This window comes from Cynoglossus semilaevis, chromosome 2, assembly GCF_000523025.1.
Source record: "Cynoglossus semilaevis isolate Cse_v1.0 chromosome 2, Cse_v1.0, whole genome shotgun sequence".
Taxonomy (NCBI): domain Eukaryota; kingdom Metazoa; phylum Chordata; class Actinopteri; order Pleuronectiformes; family Cynoglossidae; genus Cynoglossus; species Cynoglossus semilaevis.
In genome coordinates this window covers 19,403,444-19,409,783 of record NC_024308.1, presented here as the reverse complement: position 1 = coordinate 19,409,783, position 6,340 = coordinate 19,403,444, and positions in this window count along the sequence as shown.

Below are 6,340 nucleotides of genomic sequence, written 5' to 3'. Positions count from 1 at the left end.
ATAAATTGATTATATAATTTGGAAAACTTTGGCGAGCCAGATTAAGAAGTATAACAGTAAAATTGTCTTTCCATTTACAAAATGTGATCAATTACAAAAAAAAAGTATATGTTATTTTTCGAGGCATTAACTACAACACACTAACATCATAATCCATCATTTTAGGCCAGGATTATCTTAAATGTCCATTGACAATTCCATTTATGAATTTCAGGCTTTGATGGATGACGGTAATTAACCAAATTCAATCTCCTAAGAGTTCGTAGAAGTCACCCCTCCCTGTTTCCTGCTTCTTTACACACAAACACACTGGAACACCCACTCGCGGTACCTATCATGTTCATTTTTGTAAATAACATTATAAGATGTGTGTGTACAGAGCTTCAAAGAGTTTTAGTTTGTAGCTGGGCAGGACCAATTCTACCCTTGTAAGAAAATGGTTTCTAATAAAAAACTATAGTAATACTAATAGAAATAATACAAAAAAGTTCAGCTTTTTAATCCAGCCCGCTAAACTTTTCCAAAATATATAATTTATTTACATCATCATTATACTTCTGCCTTTTCCCTGCAATAGCCACATTTCTGCAATACATGACGTAGAAAGTGATGAAAGCATTTTAGCATTTTTAGCCTTTTATGCGTGACTTTTACATGTCATTTATCTTCCCATGAACGCTCCATCTGTCTGCTACTATTGTATACACTGTACGGGTGTGTAAGTGTGTGTGTGTGTGTGGTAAAGCTCCGTTCCTATGCACATCAGTGAAACTGTCCCGATGGAGAAGGAATGGGACCATCTGGCCCCCCTGCAGGTGACTCTGTCTTGATTGAGTAGTTAGGCTGAGAAAGCTCCGGTAAAACTGTACTGCGCTAAAGCTGCTGTGTCAGGCCAAAAAAAAAAACAAACTTGAAACTTGAAAAACAACCGTACATCTTGCAGTGCACCTTAAAGAAATTACCACTGAAAGTGTCTGAGGCAGTTTTACTGATGCTTTGGCCCGATTGCTAATTGCTAATAAGAAAAAGAAAAAGAAATTGAAATAGATTATCTTTTGTGTGTACTGTTGTTCATATGTTCGCCAAGGTTTGAGAACTAGTTATCTAAAATATTTTTTTTTTAAATGTATATATATATACATTTAAATGTAACTGTTTTTACGAGTCCTTTACAACGTTATTATCAGACAATCATTTGACGTCATTTCTGCCACTCTTTCGTTAAACATTTATGTGCATTCCAACTACTAGCTAACGTGTAACCAGCCAGTTACAGGCACTGTTTTCGGAAAAAAAAGCTTTTTTTTTTTTTTATTACAACTGAAAATAAAAGTGGACGCCTGTGTCTTATAGAGAAGTGCGGCCTATATATGTAGTTATTTTTTCCTTTCAAAATTTAGTGGGTGCGACTTATATTCAGGTTTGATCAAAGGTCTGAAAAGGAAATGACGGTACTTTTGATTTGTTGATTATTACAATTCATCAGAGGTGGGACCAGGTCATGGCTTTGCAAGTGACAAGTAAGTCTCAAGTCTTTGCACTCAACTCCGAGTCAAGTCTCAAGTCAAGACAGGCAAAGTCCGAGTCGAGTCCAAGTCAAGACTGAAAAGTGTCAAGTCAAGTCCCAAGTCCTGCCGTTTCTGTTTCGAGTCCTTTCGAGTCCTTTTCAAACAAAATAACAATATATTTACACAGGTCACTTTGGGTTTTGGAGAAAGTCTCGAGTCATGTCGAGTCAAAGGGCTCGAGTCCGAGTGAAGTCACGAGTCACTGACGTTAAAGTCCAAGTCGACTGGCAAGTCTCTTTACATTTTGTCAAGTCGAGTCCAAAGTCGTCAAATTGATGACTCGAGTCTGACTCGAGTCCAAGTCAAGCGACTCGAGTCCACACCTCTGCAATTCATTGTAATGAATTGTAATCATCTGTTACTATAAATACATGAAATTTGCAAGTGATAAATGGTTACAACATTACTTCAGTGCTTAGTAAAAAAAACAATTCATCAACTACTTCCAAAAAACAACTGATAGATGTATCAAATCTTGGCCACATCACAACATTTTCTCATAGTATGGTAAAAAAATTAAGAATATTTGTAATATATTTAGTTTCAGGTGCAAAGCCCGACACACGGATTTGCCCATAGGGTAATGTGCGGGTGTGTAGAAAAAGCAAATGTGTGTGTTGGGGAATCATTCGTGGGTGGCCCCTCTTCTCAAAATCCTCTATGCCTCATCCTTCATCTGCGGCTCCTCGTCATGTCCCATCAGCACCACAGTTACACCTGAACACTCCACTGCTGCTAAACACCTGGCTCCATCTCCCACTGTCCGAATGAAAAATAAGCATTATCTGGCATTTGGAATATCCAACCAATGAGGGATTACATGACAAATTGGACGGAGAGCCATTATGCAAAATGAGTGAAATTAAAGCCATGTGTCCTGGAGAACATTTACACAGGCTCCTGCCTGGTGTGTTTTAAGAAATGAAACAAAAAGTGAAGGAATAAAAAAAATGTTATTGTGGACAATTTAGGAACTTGGATTTTGCACCATTTTGTCAGTTTTTTTAACAGGATCTTTTTTTTTTTAGGAAATAAAGTGGAGTACATGAGTAGTACATCCAATACCGACCTGCTTCTGATTATGGTCATTTTTTTGTTATACTGGTCATACAAATCCCACATGTCAAGGTCTAAAACTTTTTTGTAACTCTTCCGAGGGCAGAACAACCTGTCTGAACACTGCAGAATAATAAATATTGCCTTAAAGGAGTAGTAAACATACTTTCCAATTAGAAGGAGGGAAATGAGAGAATACTCTTTTTGTGGTTCATGTTTAATACTTTGGGCCTCTGTAAATCATTTTATAGGGCAACTGAAGCCTTTGGCTGGTGTTGCGGCATATTATGTATCTAGTAAGAACAACAAATGATAGAACAAAAAAGAACAGAAAGTATTTTTAGCACTTGTTTTCCTAAAGGAAAGGAAAGGAAAGTTGAGAGCAGTTTGAGCCCCTGTCATGTTGAAGCATCACTTGGTTATACAGGAGCAGTTAAGACTCTGTTTACGTTCTGTTGTTGTCAAAACAGGATAGAGCTGGCGTGTAACCAGTCGGAAAAAAACATCTATTTAAATAAAAGAGAGAAAAAAAAAATCTTTCTGTGTATATCCCATATTGCAACATGGACACCTGCGGCTTATACAGAAGTGCAGCCTATATATATTTTGTTAAAAAAAAAAATGCAATATGCTGGTTTGGTTCTTGAGTACATTTAATTTAACACTTGCTTATTGGTCATGGGTCATTAGCCTCGGATTCTCCTTTGCTCTGAAAGGGGGAAACGGCCCTCTTATTAAATGAACATCTTTTCTCTGCTGCTTCATTAGGGAAGATCTGGATCTTTGCATTTTCTCCATTGTTCCAATTACAGGAGCAGGCGCTATGTAAAATGGACCTTGTGTCCATTATTCCTGGTGCATTGGTTTTTGGTAAAAACACACTGGATCCTTGTTAAAGACATGACATGTACTGGAAGAAAATATTGTATATAGTAAATAGTAATTAACATCATTTCCAGACAATTGAGTGCACCCGATTACAAGCCGCACCCGCTAAATTAAAAAAAAAAAAAAAAAATTGTACATATATAGGCCGCAGGTGTCCACGTTGTAACATGGAATAGTTACTCTGAAAGATGTTACACAGAAAGGACTGATTAGCATAACCGCTAACTGCTTCTAACGGAGCTTTGTGTCCATTTGGTATAGTTTTCTCTTGGCGTGATTCACCTAAAGCTGTTGCTGTTGTTTTTCTGTGTGTAAAATAAGTCAAACAAACATTTCTAATGTATTTTCGCAATGTGTACATTAGCCCACAATCTATAAAACAAGTAAACTTTCATGTAGCTAGCTAGCTTTCATACATTGTTTATAAATGCTACTTATTTCCATTAAACACTATGAAACTTTACACATGTTTATTTTTTATTAATTTTTAATTTATCAATTGTTTTCGAACCACTCCGTGTAGCTAGACAATTTGACGCACAACAACAAAAGCAACAACAACAAAAAAAAATAAATCTTGTGGAAATGGAACTGAGGCTTTTTAGTTATCTGACTCGATCATTGATCAATGGAGCCCCATTAAACTCCTTAACTTTGTGCCCAGCATTAGCAGCCGTTTACATCAGTTCTAGCAGCGAGGCTGACGCTAAGTGATAGATTACAGGTTGTGGCTAATCTAATACGGCAGCAGCACTTGTACAATTTTTAATTCACATGTCACTCTTATCTTAATGTTACCGCGTCACTTAACTAATTCAGGCTTTCTGTAATATTTGTAGTGCCATGAGATGACGACAGCATTCCATTTTAAGAACGTTGCTAGCTAAAAAAAAAACATGTAACAATACTAAACCTGAAGAACAATTTCAACACTGACAGCCACTAGAGGGCACTCTAGGCCAGTACCAGTATCTGTCACTCCTGTATCACTCCACTTTGTCACTGGGGCATTGTTCTATTTTAGAGCACACATCATTGGCCAAAACCCAGACATTGCGTTATCAGGTTTTCATTATCAGAGGAAAAAGCAATAAGGATTCTTAGCGATATTACAAACTATGCTAATATCGTGCCAATAAAATTGGTCAGCCAATACTATCGAACAACCCTAATCAATAGTAGTTTGTTAACCCCGAAGCTTCACCAGTCCCGTTGGTGTCAGACATCTTTTGAACACAGAACATTATCAACGCTAAACAAGCCTCGAGTCACTAGAGGGCAGCATTGTAGCTTATTTTATTAATCTATATTGATAGTCAGGGGAAACCTTACAGGGGTTTGTACAGATACATATATAAATATTAACACCGGGCCCTGCTATATCTGTATTGGTTTATATATCGTAATCGGAAATTAAGTGTTTGGACAATATCGGCAAAAAGTTAATATCACACATCTCTACTATTGATTTAAATTTAAATGTAAACGAATGCATTTTAAGAACCCAAATCTCATCCCAGTACTGGAGTTTTAAGTAATAAAGAAAATAAATAGCATCTGTTATACTAATCACATTTGTGTTAACCCAATTTGTATTTATTATGCTAATGGTACATGAAATTAAGTAAATGACCTCGACGCCAGTGGGTTTTATTAATGAGCTTTCGGTAGGGGTGCCATGACATCATTCATTTCTTTATAATAAGTCTCATCTGCGGTTTCATGGCTCCCTGTGCCACCGACTGCCTGAGTTATTCCTGCAGATGCGCTGTTCACAGCATGGCACCTACATTGGAAATGTACACCTCATTATATTAACCACCTAACTAAGCACACTGCAGTTCCACACAGACTCATTAATGCATGAGCTTTCTTTTGTCTGAAAAGGAGGATGCAGAGGGGGGGGGGGGGGGCGGGGGGGGCGGGGGTTGCGGCAGTTAGAGATAATGTAAATGAGAGCCAGAGGAAGAAGACGAAGAGGTTTGCCGGGAACATTAGCGCAGGGGCCATCACGCTCTTGTTGCGTCGTGACTTTTCATCTTGCTGTCTATTATCGGTTCCAGACCATAATGTTTACATTTTGTCATTGATGCTTAAAGTATGATGGAGTTTAATGACATGCTGTTGTTCGACACCGCCATTACTGACAGCTGACACCACTTGACGTGAGCTGCGTTAACTACAGTACACGTTCTCATTTAGTCCTCGTTCACGTACTCCGTTACTCTGTCCAACTAAAGAGGTCCTCTGGCCTCTTGGATCCATTGGTACCACCACCACTGGTTTTTACTCATAATGCACCTTGCAGGAAGGGAGTGATAAACTAACAAACAGACAAACATTAACAATTCTCACATGGCAGGTAAATACAAATGAATAACAAACAGGAACCTGGAACTTGTACCGGGATATAATTATTGTCCAAGTTGCTGTTAAGCCATTTCAGTAGATACAGTTGATGGATGTATGGATGAATGGACGGATGGATAGATGGACGGATAGATAGATGGATAGATGGATAGATGGACGGATAGATAGATGGATAGATGGATAGATGGACGGATAGATAGATGGATAGATGGATAGATGGACGGATAGATAGATGGATAGATGGATAGATGGACGGATAGATAGATGGATAGATGGATAGATGGACGGATAGATAGATGGATAGATGGATAGATGGACGGATAGATAGATGGATAGATGGATAGATAGATGGATAGATGGATAGATGGACGGATAGATAGATGGATAGATGGATAGATAGATGGATAGATGGATAGATGGACGGATAGATAGATGGATAGATGGATAGATAGATGGAT